This window comes from Tursiops truncatus, chromosome 12 (genome assembly GCF_011762595.2).
Source record: "Tursiops truncatus isolate mTurTru1 chromosome 12, mTurTru1.mat.Y, whole genome shotgun sequence".
Lineage (NCBI taxonomy): Eukaryota > Metazoa > Chordata > Mammalia > Artiodactyla > Delphinidae > Tursiops > Tursiops truncatus.
In genome coordinates this window covers 24,297,640-24,316,189 of record NC_047045.1, presented here as the reverse complement: position 1 = coordinate 24,316,189, position 18,550 = coordinate 24,297,640, and the positions used below count along the sequence as shown (strand labels likewise).

General features: G+C 37.6%; 1 long non-coding RNA gene across 2 annotated transcripts in view; it reads right to left on the bottom strand.

Annotated features, from left to right (window-relative positions):
• LOC117314471 (uncharacterized) overlaps positions 1-18,550 on the bottom strand; it is a 534,931-nt gene that overhangs the window by 80,303 nt on the left and 436,078 nt on the right. For both annotated transcript variants that reach the window (XR_004529213.2, XR_012324749.1), the window contains one exon: positions 14,899-14,962. This is a non-coding gene — a long non-coding RNA (uncharacterized lncRNA). The remainder of the gene's footprint in view (positions 1-14,898; positions 14,963-18,550) is intronic.

Below are 18,550 nucleotides of genomic sequence, written 5' to 3'. Positions count from 1 at the left end.
TAAAACATATAGATATGCATAAATACACAGAATGAAATACAACAACCTACATAGTTATATCACTAGAAAAGCAGGGAGACAGTGTGGACGTTTTCTCTGGGTGCCCAGCCCAGCTGTTTCACTTTGGCCACCATAGGATCAATGAGGGTGTGACACCATTGCATCTTCCCCTTGGCTGCAAGGGATAAATCGGCCATGTGACGATTCAGGATGGCCCAGGGTCTCACACATCCTCAGTCCATAAATTCCACTAGCCTGCATCCCTCCACATTCGATGCACGCATTTCCAGCTGTTCATGGTGCTCCAAGAGAAGGGCAGGAACAAAGACTGGGCATATATTTGCTAATCGAAATTGGCTTCAGTCCAAGTTTGGCACCTGAATCGTATGTCTCCTCCAGTGAATGATTCCAACTGACATTACTGTAAAATAACATTTGATTGTATTTGTTTCTAGTTTTCTACCTTAGAGTTTAAATGATTTTCCTTACATTTCATCCCCAAGTTCATGAGATAATTTATTACCTGATATCTACAAAGTGACTCCATTTACTATTATTATAACCATGTCATTCTTCCAAAGCTTCACTCAGGAATATTATGACAAAATAGCAAGAACATAGTTTTAGCACACATAAAAATTATTACCATGCATCTGTGCAAGTATTTCTTTCCTGCACTGAGGTCCACAATCAATTCTATTTGTGCATACTACACAAAGGGAGTAATAATTTAACACCCCTTGATTTTTTTTCCTTTTCCTGAAATCTATTCAGGAGGCAGTAAAGGCCTCCAAAACCTCAGCTTTGTGCCAAATCTCTGCAACAGTCCTCCTGCAAAAACTCGAACAAAATAATTAAGGAGCTGCTTAAGCAACCATTTGCCACAAACCAGATTGAGGGATTTGAAATATATACAAATATTTTAAAATAACCCCCCAAAGGGGAAATTCGTACTAATAAGTGAGGGCTGAGGCAGCTCCTGCTGCCAGCTCTGCATCCTGGGAATACATATGAGTAAATATAAACAGGTTCCAAAATTTTTTATCTTCCCTAAGGTATCTGAAAGAAAGGCTCTGATTTTAATGGCTACAGATCTGGGGCAGAGCCTTTTCTAATAAGATTTCATAATCTTCACAGCACAATACTCTCTATGTTAGAGTAATCCCACGACTCATAATTCCCCAGCAGTTAGTGTGCCAGGGTGAACGTCTGAGTCTCAGATAACATTACGGCTGTGGTTTATGCCCCGATTGATAACATAGTCGATGGAGGCAACCTGTCCCAGAGAAAGGATCCAAAAAGCTTTGCATAGTGTTTATGATACAGATAACCTCCTGGCTGACATCTACTGAGGAAAACCTTTGATGGATGAAAGAGGCTGTGAGATTCTGTGCACCCAGATAGTGCTGGTGAATTTCTCGTATATCACTCTCTAGACAATTACAGCACTTCAGTCATTTTATTTGGTCACAAACGCTTAACTGATTTTTATAACAATATGTTTTGCGGAGAGTATTTGATAAATATAATGAAATCATTTTATGCTAGACCCCAGGACAAAGGCCCAGGAAATGATGTTAAAAGACAATACTTCTTTGTTATGCATCATATTAGGTCTGTCCTGTTACTGGAGCTTGAGTCCGAATGTTTAAGAACCTCCTTCCACCGAATTCCTTGCTGCTCAAAGTGTGGCGAGTTGACCCCAGCATCAGCACCCCAGGGAGCTTGTTGGAAATGCAGAATCTCAGGTCCCACCCCACACTTACTGAAGCAGAATCTGAACATTAACCAGATCCCTGAGTGTCCCTACGCACACTGAAGTTTGAGAAGTACTGGTCTATTACACCTTAGAGCAAGTTGCAGCCACAGGCTGGAGCCAATAAATAATAGAAAGGAAAAGGATGTGGACACCATGAAACCAGGTGCTTTCACATCTCTTCCCTCTAGCATCCTTTCCAAGGAAGTTTGGCAGTGACTAGCAGTCTTAGACTGCAACTTAAATGGCTCCAGTGGGTCATGGATTACATGTGAAGTAGTAAACACATGGGAGGGTTGTGCAAAAAAGGAAGAGAAGGCACTTCTAGAGAACCTGATAAAAGAATATCCATGGTTTAGACTGAAAATTCTTAAATCGTTTCAGAGCAGTTTAATGAGTGTGGAGTGTACAGAGCAGAACCCTACATCCCCTGAAATTTATCAGCTTCTCAGGTGTACCTTACCTACGTTCATAACTTTGATCTACCATGATTCATTCCATTCCTAATAGGCTTCACTAGTCCTTAGAGAATATACAACCAAAAGAATGAGTTATGACACACAAAAGGCTAACAGGACATACCTAAAGCAAAGAGAAAGAACTAAAAAGAGAAAAAGGAATATATTATTTGGACACTGACTTCTGATGCACTTGTGAAGTTTCTGGTTATAAAGAATTTGAGATCAGTTGTCATGTGCACCGTCTTTAGAGATTAATCATGACTTGGATAGGCTCTTAGCTGATTGAACTGAACATTAAGGTTTTGAGCTGCCAAAGGGACTTCTTTAGACAACTTTAAAAGATCAATAACCAGTGTAAATAGCATGCTGACTAACCGTTTCTCCTAAAAACCAAGGTGAAAGTGCCACGTGCAGAATGCTGGAGATCAAATTGGACAGCACCATGCAGCCAGGTGTTTCCAGAAAGCTCCCCCAAAGAGAGAAGGCTTTACTGAGGAAGGAGTCTTTAACCTCCAAGTGGCAGGTTTCTGGAACAGAAACTACTGGACTGTTCTGTTGTTTGCTAAAGGGACGATTCAACTTGACTCTTTCCTTGTGACAGCAAAAGAGAGCCCAAACTTTTCAGCTTTCATGTTTTGCAGGAAATGAAAAATAATAGAACTGAACTATTTTATTTTTGATGTCCTTGGGTCAATCCACAACAGCTCTGGGGTTCTATCACTATGTTGCGTTCCATTAGGCCAGCTGGCAGCCGAGCTGGATTCAGCACGGTGCTTTCATAAATGGATAGAAATGTCTAACATGAATGATAGTGCTCAAATCTTTTCAAAGCTATTATATTAACATACCAAAGATCCTTCAGCCAAACTAGGTCATAGGGCCATAAGCAAAAACCCCCAGAGAAATGTTTTTTGTTGTTTTTTGTCTTTTCCTCTAGCATTGTTTTACTTGATGAAATTGAATAACAACATCTAAGATATAGCTTTATGATGTTTACGCTTTACAAAGCACCGTCACATACTCTTTTAATACTTAGAGCATCTCTGTGAGAAATATGTTAACATCTCTGTGTTATAGATGAAGGAACTCATTTCCCAGAGCTCTGCTCAGCTCTCACGGGTAACAGGTGAAAGAGACTCTGTGTTTCCTCGATAGAGAGAGGTCAACACTATACTTAATTAAGATTAAGAAGCAGATATGTCAACAGTCTCTCCCTAATCCCACCAGGAGTAATTCAAATTTTACAGAAAAGTGTAGAGAGGCAAATGATAAATAAAGAATTCAAGCCTTCATGCAGGGTCATTTCCTAGAGTAATATCACTGTGAAGAGTTTTATTCCCTTATCTTAAAATGCAACTCCTCTCTCTAGACTTTCAAGTCCTATTCATTGCTCAGAATCCAATGTTAAGTCCTTCCTACTTCTTGAAGCCTTCCTTGCATACCAGACAGAAGTGAATGTTCCTTCCTTCAAATTTAGATGGCAGGAATATTAGACATGGATCATGACATACACCTTGTGTGACTGTTACGCATATGCATGACTAGCCCGACTATTTCTCGTGAAGGCTCTGAAGTGCAGGAACTGTTATCGTATGGGTGGAACAACATAGCCTCCTGTGCAAGTCATGGACTCTGGAGTCAGCCATGTCTAGATGCAAATCCCAGTGTCTCCCAGAGTCTTTCACAGCTGTGGAGCCTTCCTTGTACCTCTCTGAGGCTGCTTGATAGCATAATGTCTCCCATTTTCACTAAAGCATCTCCGGTTATCAGCATGATAATATGTAAGTGCCCAATAGTTTAAGTTTTAATTCAAGGCATGGGCAGCTAACATGCTCTCAAGAATGTGGTCAGGTACTGTTCTAACCCAGAGAGCCACATTCCAGACGTGGCTGCTGTATTTCCTTTTCCTATTAAGATCTTCAGCCACGGCAGACCTCTTGCTAGTTTACATGCTAATCTTGCGCCATTATCCACCAAAAGAACCTAAATGTTTAGCATAGGCATGTAGCCTTAGGTCATTTTGCCTCATTTTCTTGTCTGTAAACAATGGTAAGAACACTTGCCTTTCAGAGGCATTGTGTGGATGCTACCGATATATTAAGTTTAAACAATTAGCATCTCATTCTGTAGAGTTCATTCACTCTCTTCCTACTAGACAACTATGTTACACCTTTCCACCTTTCCCTAAATCTCCAGCATCTTCTCTCTCGCTTCACCATCGGCTGATGAACTCGCTTCCCTGTCCACTAAGAAAGTGGAAGCAGCACAAACCAACTTCTGCTCACACAGCTGCCACATGTAATGCCCCAGGTTGCATCTGAACACCCGGAATCTGGATTCCATCTTGTTACTTTGGTGATGCTCCCAGCTAATGCCAGACTTTCACGTGTTCCCGTGCTAATGCTAATGCCAGACTTTCACGTGTTCTCCGGATCCCACCCACTTCCATCTACACAATCTCATCCCTGCAACCACCACCCTTCTCTCTCCTTAATCATCAGGTTTTTTTCCCTCCTTAGAGGATCATTCTCATCAACGGTAAAAGTGCCAAAATTTCCCATGCTGTAGCTTTGATTCCAATGAATAATCATTTTAAAATCCCTTACTAGATCCTACCAACTCCAGCGACAGCTCCATTTCATGTTCTCATCTACGACAAAAATACTAGAAAGACTTATCCATACTTCTGTGTCCAATACCTTATCTCCTCATCTGGAGGCCATTCAATCAGGCTTTTATCTCTAGCAAATGGCTCTCCTCAAGGTCTTCTATGGTGTCCTCAATGTTAAATAATTAATTGTCAGTCTAATTATCAAGGATTAGAATTATTAAAAACCTATGATACAGTTGGTCACTTGCTATTTTCTTTTTTTTCCAGTTTATTGAGGTATAAGACAATAAAAATTGTATACACTTAATGTGTACAAGGTGATGGTTAGATATATTTACTTAACAAACTAATTAATGTATCCATCACTTCACATAGTTGCTTTTTTTTTTTGGTCGGGGGAACAACTAGGATCTACTCTCTTAGCACATTTCTAGTATACAAGTCAGTATTAATAACTATAGTCACCACACTGTACATTAGATCTCCAGAACTTACTCATCTCGTATAAGTGAAACGTTGTACCTTTTGACCAACATTTCCCCATTTCCCCCACTACCCAGCCCCTGGTAACTGCCATCCTCCTCTCTCCTTCTAGGGGCTCAACCCCACTTGCTTTTTCTTGAGGTGCTTTATTTCACTTGGTTTGAGTCACCACACATTTAAGACTGTCCTTCTACATCGCTGGTCACTTCTTTTCGATTCTTGGCTGATTCTTCCTCTTCCTTGACTGTCATATGTTAGAATAGCCCAGATTCAGGCCTCACAACTCTCCCCTACCTTCACTCACTCCCTAGGTAATCTCATCCTATCTCCTTTCTTCAAATAGACATTGATATGCTGAGAAGTCTCCCTAACTTACTTCTCCAGGCAGGATTTCTCCCTTGAATCCAGGCTCATTTTTTCCATCTGCCTTGACATCTCTTGGATGCCTAGTAAGTGTCTTAAACTTAACATGTGTAAAAGTCAAACTCATCATCATCTCTCCTATCCTTATGTCAGTACGAGCAACTCCATCCTCCCAACTGCACAGGCCAAAAGACCTTGCAGTCATCCTTGACATTTCTCCTTCTCTCATAACCTGTACCCAATCCATCAACCAGTCCTATGGACTTTCACTTCAGAATCCTGCTTTTCCTGATCTGGATCATTATCATCCTGTCATTAACTCTATCCTAGGTTATCGTGAAGCCTTTTGACTGGTTTCTCTGCTTCTTCCCTGGCCTCCATAGACTCATCTCTCTACACAGGAGGAAAGGTGATCCTGTTAAAAGCTAAATCCGACATTGTCATGGCTCTTCTCAGAAAGCCAAAATTCTCAGTAATCCATGAGGGCCTATAATCTGACCCTACCACCCCTCTGCCCAGTTTCTTGGACCTCATCTCCCCTCCTTCACCTCTCTCATATTGCATTGTCCCTTTTGCTGTTCTGACAAGCCCAGCACACTCTTCCCTCAGTACCTTTGTGCCAGCTCTTCTCTCTGCCTGAAAATGTCTTCTCCCACATTTCCTCTTGGCTTTCCTCCTCACTTTGTTAATGATGTTCATTTTATTCATCACATGACCACAGAGGCCTTCACTAATTGTACTGTATAAAAACTTCTCAACATTCCACAGTCCCCTCCCCTGTTTCTCCAAAGCCTTTATCAGCATCCGACATAGGATATACTTACTCACTTATGGTTTCTATTTCTCCTCATTAGACTATGAACCTTATGGGGTTTCTCCTCAGTATCGCTGGTACATAGTAGGTGCTTAATAAATGTTTATTGAATGAATGAGTAGCAACTATTCCATAACTTTCATTGTTGCCACCATCATCATTTCCATTGTCCCTCAAAGCTAGACCAACTTTCCCAGAGAAGTACATGGTGGTTCATTGATGACAGCATACGTGTCAGTATACACAGTGATAAGCATAAATCTCTTCTTCCTTCTAGATGTCCATAGATCTATAAACCCATGATTTACATAGAAGTCAGTCCAGAGTCTATTTTTTAGCTGTGAGAGACCTCCTTCTACCCACTTAACCATTATTGAGGAGGATGATGATTTTGATGATTTTTAAGGCAAACAGAACAGTACTACACTCTGAACAACACGTGGGAAAAAATGGTTTTCTCATTCTTTAGATACTCTGTAACAGTTACTTGGCCTAAAAATGGTGAAACTAAAATTTTGGACCCTAAAATACAGTTGTCTAATATAACAGCATCATTTTTTTTTTTTTTTCTCAGTACTAGGGCCTCTCACAGTTGTGGCCTCTCCCGTTGCAGAGCACAGGCTCCAGACGCGCAGGCTCAGCGGCCATGGCTCACGGGCCCAGCCATTCCGCGGCATGTGGGATCTTCCCGGACCGGGGCACGAACCCGTGTCCCCTGCATCGGCAGGCGGACTCTCAACCACTGCGCCACCAGGGAAGCCCCCAACAGCATCATTTTTATATTGTTCTTAACAACAACAAAAAATAACGCGTATAAAAAATAGTTAATATCCCCTCTGTTCTGGCTCCCATTTGACTGCTTCCTGCCCTAAGAGCCCAATGTGAGAGATAATACAAACTTTTCACCGTCATTCAACAGTTATTTCACTCAGGATCTACTGGGCCGCAACTCTTTTCTAGCCATATCATGTCATCCTCCACATTTGTTTCATTTTCATAAAGTCCTATTAGTAAATCCTTCAGGATCCCAAGTAACCATAACGATTAAGTACATAATAATTGTAAATTGAAAATCTACATATGGGATTAGCTCAATTACTCATTTTGTGAATAATTCAATTCCCCAAAGAAACTTGCATTCCATTGCTGTGTTATTTACTCTGGAATTGTAAATACAGCAAGACTTGATTCTTGTGGGCTCCACCAATTTGGAATTTGAAGAAATTCAGACAAGGTGAACACTGAAGGTTATCTTTGATTAGGATGTTCTTCTTAATATGGATGAATAAATTAATTTTGTAGCAAAATATACATGGGAAAAACACTTGAGAATAAACAATCTTGCAGAGTTCTTGGAAATGGGAATAAGATTGTTTTTTTTTTAAGATTTTTTTTTTTTGATGCAGACCATTTTAAAGTCTTTATTGAATTTGTTACAATATTGCTATTGTTTTATGTTTTGGTTTTTTGGCCGCAAGGCATGTGGGATCTTACTTCCCCGACCAGGGATCAAACCCTCACTGCCTGCATTGGAAGGTGAAGTCTTAACCACTGGACCACCAGGGAAGTCCCAGAAATAAGATTTTTGTTTTACTTTGTTTTTTTTTAAGTTAAAAGTACTTAAATGTTCATTCAGTTACTTAAATTTCATTTAGTAAAGTAGGATCCTTTCAAGTCTGATTCAATGGTTCCCTCAACTCTTTGATTTTATTATTTTAGGCTATAAGTACATCCATTTAGCACTAACCCTGTAGCCTACACTGAGTTATAATTATTATATGAGTTGTAGTAGTAGTTTAAAAGTAATAAACTGAATCACCATTAAAATAAATCCTGAAATTCAACATACTTGCTATTTTACACTTGTTCTTCCCCATCTAGTCTGAGTTAGTTTTGTTTTAGTACATAAGAATGATGTATGTGACAGGAAACATTTTAAGGATCGCTAACATTTTTTGAACAAGACAATTTAGGTGCAATTTACCTTCGATGAAATTTTGCTTTCAATTGAAAGTAAGGATATCTTTGTGAATTTGCTTTTTTGTCTTTGAGACATCAAATTGCTTGCTCAGTTAACTTTGTTAATACAAAATTAATTATATTCTATACCTACATGAAAGTTGCAAATGTTATATTTCACTGCAAGAATCATTAGCTATATATAAAAGTCAATACTCTGTGTGAGTTCAACTGAGTTTCAACAGACTTTCAAAACTGGTAACTAACTTGGAAGACATTGCTTTAACCTTCTTGTGTTTAAAAAAAATTGCAAAATATTTCTCCTTATTGACACTGAATATTTATTAATTCACTATTTATTGGCTTGTTTGTTGTTTTCATTACTTGAAATGCCTCAAGGAGCCATCAGACCCACAGATCAAATAATTCAGACACAAATCATATGAATTAAAACTATCTCAGCAGACACGATGTTGTTATGTGGGAAAAAAATTATATTTTGCACCTGATGGTCAACAAACTAGCAGTTTGCTTTCCAGAAGGGTAGGGAACTTCAGTGACAAGTGTCTTCTGCAACCTTCTGCGTCTGCTTCCCTGAGATTCAAAAATGGCCTTGTACGCTCTCTCTGAGCCTCAAGGCTTGAAAGTCATCCAAAAGCCAGGGACTAATCTAAAGTAGATTGGCTTATACCCAAATTTAATGAAACTTCCTTAGAGGAAACTGATTTCCCTCATTATCCTTTATGTAGATAATATGTGGAATTAATTCTCCTTTACTTAGTTATCATTACATCAAGCAGACAAACACAGATATAATGTTATTAAAAGTAATGGAACGAGTTCATCCACTGTTAACTTTAATGGTCTGTATCCTCTCAGCCGTCCCAGAGAAATGCCTCGGTCTCACCGTTTTCGCAGATTAAAGGTCAGGGCTAAGGTTACCAAATTTCATGCTTACTAAAGAAGGATCTGCTCTCTCTCAGGCCTTACTCCCTTGGAACTCTGAAGGAAGCTAGGCTAGGAGCAGACATAACTGTTCTAAAGACTTCTTTCCAACTGTGATGGTAACAGACACAAGAACACATTTCCACATATTTATTTTGCAAAGTAATTGCAAGTTATTTTATTTTTACAACAAAATTATAAAGAGACACACATAAGATATTTAACATTTATTATAGATTTTTCCTTTCTGGGTCTTGGAAGTAGTATTTGTTAATATTCAACAGTCATACTTATATGCTTATTAATATTCAGAGTGAGTAAAGGCTGGGAAGGTAACACCTTTATATTTTGAGCATCAATCTTTTTGTTCATTTTGCTGAAGTAAAACCTAATCAACCTTTCTTTGGTGCAAAAAAAGCTTTTACTAAGCATCTCTCAGCTGTGTTAAAAAGAGAATTCCAGAACTGTAAGTGCAATGGAAGGAATATACACTCACACCTTCACATATTCATACATACACACTTGCACGTATGTAATATAAAATACGTATTATATACTTATATGTAAAACATGTAACAGACCATCAAAGAAACATGTGCTTACTCTTATTTTACTTTAATTAATTCAACAAGCATTTATTAAACCTCTACTCTGCATTAGGCATTATGTTAGTACTGAGAATATAAAGATAAACATATAAAGTTTTGTGCCCTTTAGAGGTTATGATTGAGGAGGGAAGGCAGACTTAAATAAATATCAATAACTATAATTACCTGAGAACTGCTCAACACACAAAGAAGTTGTTGGCATAAAAAAAATTAAGAAGAAGAGCAAGATTGCTGGACAAAATGTAGTAACAGGGAGCAAATTTAACATCCTGTTTGAAAGAACTGAAACACCAGACAAAATATGTAAAAACGTGGTTGTCAACACATTAGAAATAAAAGGAAGTGACCTCCAAAAGACATGAAACAAATGAGGGGAGCCTTATCATTGCTCCAGCTTACTTCTGAGAGAAAGTTCCCAGGTTGTGACACAGGGAGAGGAAATTCAGGCAAAGCCCATCGAATACTCTGAGTTAAAGAGACAGAGCTAGGAGTTTAGGAAAGTCAAGATGACTGGTGTTTGCACAGCCGGATACTGAAGAGGAGAGAAATGCACAGAAAGAGAGCTCCAAAGATCTGCAATGGTCCCTACCATAGCAAGTAGTCCATTTGTTACCGACCCTCCCATGTTGGACACCAACAAGGGTCCTTCCTTCCAGTGTCGCTCTCACCAGTAGGAGACCAAGTTTGGTTCAGAAGCAAAAGACAGCTTTATTCTTTGATCAAAGAATGGAGAAGTGCAAGCTCATGCTCTAGAGCAGACACTCTTCCTGCAAGGCCATCTTCGGGGCTACGTTGCAGGATTCTCCTCAGCAGGGAGGGAGACAGAGTTCTTGCAGTTTGGGTGCAGCTGTGCCGCTCACAGCGCCGGCTGTGAGCATCGTCTCTGCACACAGCCCACTGCCACCGCCTTGAATTGTGGTGTCGTGCACAGCATTTCTGTACACAGCCTATGCAGCTATTTTGCACTAGGAGCTCTGGTCTGAAGTGCCAGGTGCGAGGCCTCTGCACACAGCACCCTATGAGCAAGTGAAACTAGACTAAGCACAAAGGAAAAATAAAAGATTAGACTTTATTACCCAGATCCTATTTTTACTACCTAGGAATTGTTAATGGGCTTTGCCAATGACACATTCATGTGAGGGAACTACCTGAGGCCAGGGAAAGAACCACCCAGATGGATTAAAGTCAATAGTACCAAGGAATCATTTAAGACCAGGAATCAGGCTTGTCCCCAGTGACCGAAATGGAAAATTTTATAATTCCTTGGCATCGGTTAGAGAACTAAGAAGACGGTTGCCTCAAAAGTGGGGGCAAATAAACATTGCTATAACCTCACACAACAGAGCTTAAAAAAGACCCCAAAGGTTTAAACTATTGTCAAGTACTTTAACAACACTTGAGTACAAAGTTTGAGAATATTTTTTTTAGAAATACAACAATACCCGGCAATCACAATGCCTGGCACCCACAAAAAATTGTCAAATATGTGAAGAAGAAGGAAAATACAATCTATAATGAGAAGGAAAACCAATCAAAACTAGTCCAAATATGATACAAATGGCACTAAAAAGTTATTATAGCCGGATTCTATGTATTCAAAAGGCTAAAGGAAAGACTGAAGATTTAAATAGAAGATATAAAAAAGACCCAATTTGAATTTCTAGAAGTAAAAATTACCATGTCTGCTTTGTAAAATACACAGGATGGAAATATGACAGGTGACATTTCAGAAGAAAAGATAGTAAACTTGAAGATATAGTAATAGAAATTATTCAAAATGAAACACACAGAGGAAAAAGACTGACAAAAAAATGAACAAAGGATTAATGAAATAGACAATTTTAGGTGACCGAGTGTATGAGCAATTGAAGTTCCTGAAAGGGAAAGGACAGAAAAAAATATTTGAAAATATAGTGGCTTAAATTTTTGCATACTTGATGAAAACTATTAAACACACATATCAAAGAAGCTTAACAATCTAAGCACAAAGTATATATAATTAAAATTAAAGCCTGGCACACATAAGCCAATTACTTAAAACCAGTGATAAGAAGGAAATGTTAGAAGCAGCTAGAAGAAAATAATTACATGCAGAAGAACAGATATATGGATGCAAGCCGATATGCTGGAAATAATGAAAGCAAGTAGACAATAAAGCAACATCTTTAAAGTATTAGAATTCTCTATCCTACAAAGATATTTTTCAAAAATAAAAGTAAGTTAAGGACTTTTTTAAAAATTAAGAGTTTAGTTTTTAGAGTGGTTTTAGGCTCCCAGTAAAATTGAGAGAAAGGTACAGTGATTTCCCATACACTTCCTGCCCCAACACATGCACAGCCTCCCCTGTTATCAATAGCCCCCACCAGAGTGGCACATTCATTACAATTGATGAACCTACATTGACACATCATAATCACTCAAAGTCCATGGTTTACATTACCATTCACTCTTGGTGTTGGACATTCTATAGATTTAAACAAATGAATAATGGCTTGTATCCATCATTATGGTATCACACAGAGTATTTTCACTGCACTAAGAATCCTCTACGTTCTGCCCATTCATCCCTCCCCTCCTACTTCCAACCCCTGGCAACTACTGATCTTTTTACTGCTTAGGACTTTTTCAGACATGCAAAAGCTGAAAGAATTCACTACGAGCAAAGCTAGACTACAGTAAGTGCTGAAGGAAGTCCTTCAAGCAGAAGGAAGTGATACCATATAGAAACCTGGATCTACACAAAGAAATAAAAAGCAATGGAAATGATAAATACATGGGCAAATATAAAGGCTTTTGTTCTTATTACTTAAATATCCCCAAAAGATAATTGACTGCTTAAAGCAAAAATAATAATGTGTTGTGGGATTTATAATATATATAAAGTAAAACATATCATGTTACTAGCACAAGCTATATACTGTAAGCACTAAAGGAAGCTCTTCATTGTCAAAACAAAGAGTTATAGTTAATAAATCAACAAAAGAGGCAAAATGGAATCATAAAATATACTCAGTCCAAAAAAAGAGGGAAAAGTGAACAAGAATACATGAGACAAATAGAAAACACATAGCAAGATGGAATATTTAAACTAAATCATATCAGTGATAACATTAAATGTAAATAGTCTACACACTCCAATTAAAAGGCAAAGACTGTAAATTTGGATAAAAGGGTAAAACAACTATATGCAGTTTAACAAGAAACTCATGTTAAATATAAAGACAGAAATAAGTTAAAAGTAAAAAGATGGGCAGGGGAATGTCCCATTCAAATCAAAGGAAAGCACTAGTAGCCATCTTGATATTAGGCAACATAAAAACAAACGATGGCAGGAACAAAGAGAGTCAGATTATAATGATTTTTAAAAAATCATCAAGAAACCATAATAAATCTTAACACTTACACTTCTAGTAACAGAGTTTCAAAATACCTGAAGCAAAATATGAAGCCGCAAGTAAAAACAGACAAATCCACAATTACAGCCAGCAGTTCTGACACCCCTAAATCAATAACAGCAGGAACAAATAGAAAATCTGTAAAGGTATAGAATACTATAATAACGACATCAACCAATCTGATATAATTAAAAGTATAGAATGAACTACACCACCCCCCAAAAGAAAAACCCCAGCAGAAAACACCTTGTTTTATTTTATTTTTGTGTGTGTGTGTGTGTGTGTGTGTGTGCTAAACTGAAGTTTAAGGAGTTCTTTTCTTTCTCCTTTCCCTTTATTAAAATACAATCTCTGGTTTACAGGGACTCTAGAAGACACAGAAGTATACTGATACAGTGTTCTGAATTTTATACTTCAAGTTTTTTTTAATTTATTTTTTTATACAACAGGTTCTTATTAGAACACATTGTTTTAGGTGAACCTGAAACACATTGTTTTAGGTGAACCTGAAACATACTGGGCCACACAACAAATCTTAATAATTTAAAAAGATTCAAGTCATTGAAAAATATGTTCTCTGACAGTAATGTTATTAAATTAGAAATCAATAACAGAAAAATATCTGGAAAATCTCCAAGTATTTGGAGACCATATAACATACTTCTTGGAGTCAAAGAGATATCAAAAGGAAAAGTATTTTGTACTGAGTGAAAATGAAAACACAACATATCAAAATCTGTGCTACAATAGTACTTAGAAAAAAATTTATAGCACAAGATCCACTTTAGCATTGTATCTTAAGAAACTAGAAAACAAAGAGAAATTAAACTTAAAGTGAGCAGAAGAAAGGAAATAATAAACAGTAGAAATCAAGAAAACAGGAAACAGAAAAGCAATAGAAAAATATATATAAAACAAAAGCTTCTTTTTGAGATCAGTAGAATTGATAAACTTCTAACCATAGTGATAAGGGAAAAAAATGAGGACACAATTTACCAATATCAGGAATGAGAGGTAAAATTAATACTAATTAAACAGTTATTAAAATATAACAATGTAATGTTATAAACAACTTTACATCAATAAATTTGACTTGTTTGATTAATGTACTTAATCCTTGAAAAATACAACTACCAAAGCTCACTCAAGAAGAAATAAATAAGGTGTATATCTCAACATCTATTAAATAAGTTGTATTTTTCATGAAAAATCTTCCCACAAAAAAAAGTCCAGGTACACGTGATATTGCCGGTGAATTATGCCAAATATTTAAGAAAAAATAATACCAATTCTATACTCTTACAAAAAATTGAAAAGGAGGGAATATTCTAACTCATTCTATCTGGCTAACATTACTCTGATACCAAAACCAGACAAAGATAATACAGGAAAAGAAAACTACGTACCTCTATATATAGATGAAAAAATTCTTTATCAAAATTAAGCAAATCAGATGCAAGAATTTATAAAAAGGATAATATATAATGACCAAGTGGGGTTTACCTCAGTAATGCAAGGTTGTTTTCTCATTTGAAAGTTGATAAATGTCATCCACTGTGTTGACACACTAAAAAGGAAAAACAACATTGTCATCTCTGTAGATCAACAAAAAGGTTTTGACAAAATTCAAAATCTAACATCTATTCCTGATTTTAAATGAAAATGAAATTTCTCATCAAATTGGCAATAAAAAGGAATTTCCTCCACCTGATAGAGTATCTATAAAAATAAATAAATAAACTACAGCTAATAGCATAGTTAATTGTGAAAGACAATGTTTTACCTCTAATATCAGGAATAATACAATAATGTTCTTTATCACCATTTCTATTTAACATTGTACTAGAGATCATACCTAGAGAATAGGAAAGAAAAAGAAATAAAAGTCTTCCACATTGGAAAGGAAGAATAAGACTGGCTTTATTCACAGATGACATGACATTTACCTGGAAAATCCTACGGAATCTACAAAAAAAGCTACAGAACTGAAAAGTGAGTTTAACAGGGTGCAGGATACAAGACCAACATACAAAAGTCAATTTTCTTTCCATATAGTGCTAACAAGAAGTGGTAGATGATATCAAAAAGACAATGCCATTTACAATAGCAAAAATAATTTGAAACACTGCGATAAACCTGACAACGAATATACAACATCCGTACACTGAGAACTATAAAATATGGCAGAAATCAATTACAGAAGACTTAGATAAATGGAGAGGTACACCATATCCATGATTGACAAAATGACCTAATGTTCATACAGGAATGCAAAGGACCTAGAATAGACAAACCATTTGAGAAAAGAACATTTGAAAGGAAGAACATACTTGAAGGACTGAACCATCTGACTTCAAGACTTTATAAAGCTATAGTAAAAAAGACAGTGGAATACTGGCATTAAGATAGACAAATGGGTCAATGGAACAGAATGGAGAGTACAGAACATTGTCAACTAATTTTCATTAAGGGGGCAAAGACAACTCAGTGGAGAAAGAACACACTATTCAACAAATGATGCTGGAACAATCAGATATCCATATGCAAAAGATGATTCATACTTTATAGACCTTAATCTAAATTTTAAAACAATTTATTTGGAAATGATCTGGTAGTTTTTAAAAGAGTTATACATATACTTATCACACAACACAGCCATTTCACTTCTAAGTATTTACTAGAAGGAATAAAAGTAAATGTCTGTATAAAGACATACCTGACTGTTTATAGTTGTTATTTGTAACTGCCCCAAATTGAAAACAACTCAAATGTCTATTAACAGATAAATGTATTAAAAGGTTGTAATATATCCATAAAATGGAATACTACTCGGCAAGAAAAGGTAATGAACTATTAATACACCCAACAATATAAGCCAGTCTTAAAATAATTAAGCTAAGTAATAGAAGACCAAACAATGTACATACAGTGTATGCATGAATTTATATAAAATCCCAGAAAATACAAAGTAACCTAGAGTGACGGAAAGCAGATCAGGGATTGCCTGGGAAGATGGGGCAAGGAAAGGGTTGAGTGAGGTGAGGAAATGATTGGTGATGATGAATCTGTTCATTATGTAATCATGTTGATGGCCTCATAAGATTTTAAATGCTCAAACTTATTAAAATGTAACCTTTATGTAGTTTATATCAATTATACCTCAATAAAGCTGTTAAAAAGAGAGAGAAGGTCTTGTAAGTTCAAAATTTAAGGGGAAATGTAGATCAGAAATGCATCCCAAAGTTAGGCAAGTAGAAGTCAGTTTCTGACTTTCCCCACAACACCAAAAGAAGAAAAGAAAAAAAAGAAGGGAGAGACACTCTAGAAGGAAGTGGTTTTCAAAATGTTGGAGGGCTCAGATATGTCATTTGGAATATAGTAAAGAAAGTCAAGCCATTTGACATTTTTCAGGTCCTGGTGATTTTTAGGAACACAGTTTGATCAGAACGATGTGAAGGCATGTTAATGTCAGCCTTAAGACGTAAATGGAGGTTATAGGAGAGACATGGTCAGAACATTTTTTTTTTTTTTTTTTTTTTTTTGCGGTACGCGGGCCTCTCACTGTTGTGGCCTCTCCTGTTGCAGAGCACAGGTTCCGGACGCGCAGGCTCAGCAGCCATGGCTCACGGGCCCAGCCGCTCTGCGGCACGTGGGATCTTCCCGGACCGGGCCACGAACCCGTGTTCCCTGCATCGGCAGACAGACTCTCAACCACTGTGCCACCAGGGAAGCCCGATCAGAACATTTTGGTGAGGGATGAAAGGAAAGGGATTAGGGGATGGGAGTCCAGGACTTTAAGGGGGAAGTAGAGCCTCAGGGAGGGTGTTCTGGGATGCAGATACTCAAGTGTGTTTGACAGCTGAGGGCAAGCAGCCTGTGCAGAGGTAAACTGGAAGGCTTAAGAAAGGAAGAAAGGAACAGATGAAGCAAAGTTCTAAATTGCAGGTTGCGGGCTTCCCTGGTGGCGCAGTGGTTGAGAGTCCACCTGCTGATGCAGGGGACGCGGGTTCGTGCCCCAGTCGGGGAAGATCCCACATGCCGCGGAGCGGCTGGGCCCGTGAGCCATGGCCGCTGAGCCTGCGCGTCCGGAACCTGTGCTCCGCAACGGGAGTGGCCACGGCAGTGAGAGGCCCGCGTACCGAAAAAAAAAAAAAAAAACCTACAGGTTATAAATTGCAGGTTGCTATGAAATTAAGAGTAAAAATGGATCAGGACACTTCAGAAAAGAGGAAACACTTCAGAAAAGAGGAAACCCTTGTCTTCCACAGAGAAAGGAAAGGAGAAATAAGAAAAGAGAGATGGATAGAAATCTGGGGCAAATGTGTCAGAGGAAAAGAAGAATTTGTAAAGAGGGGTGTTCATATAATGAGAGCTCCTAACCTCTCAGTGAAAAAAAAGGTCAAGGTAATTAGCTAAGTTGTACTAGGAGCTTTAGACGAGTGTTAGAAATTTCAAGTAGTTGCTATAGGATAATCCAGAGATAAATAAAACGTTGGCAGGTAATACTGAAGGCTCAACCAAGTTTAAAAAACACAAATTACTGTAGAACCAACAAATAAAGAGATGTGATTTTCTTTATTCAGAGAACACAAATGGTTAGTTTGACCAAGAGTTGGAGGTCAGCCAGTGAGTACAGCCAAAGGTCAAGACGGAACAAAACTGTGGTTGCTTCTTAAAGTGTATTTGAAATGGTTTCCTCGGTTCTGACACATCCATCCATTCACTGAAAAAAATATTTATTTAGGATGTGGTAGACCTGTGTTGTGAAGCATACAAAAACAGTTATCTTCAGTGAAGGTTAACAGTATATAATCAGTAGGAGAATAAATACATTTATTGATTCCTGTTCTTTGCTGTGGACATTAGCCTGCAGTGGAATCACAGCATCTTAGAGCCAGAAGAGATTTTAAGTGTTATAATGTTCAACACCATCATTTTATTAATGAGGAAGCAGACAGAGAAAAGGCTGGGGATTTTCCCAAAGGTAATAAGAAATAGAACAAAATCCTTTGGATCACGGTATTTTAGCCACTCACCAAAATTCCTTTTCAAACTTCCTAATCAACACTAAAGGCAAAATATTGGACATTATACCTAGAAACACCAAAATATGTGCATTATTATGGAGAAAACTTTGGTTAGGGAACTCTGCTCT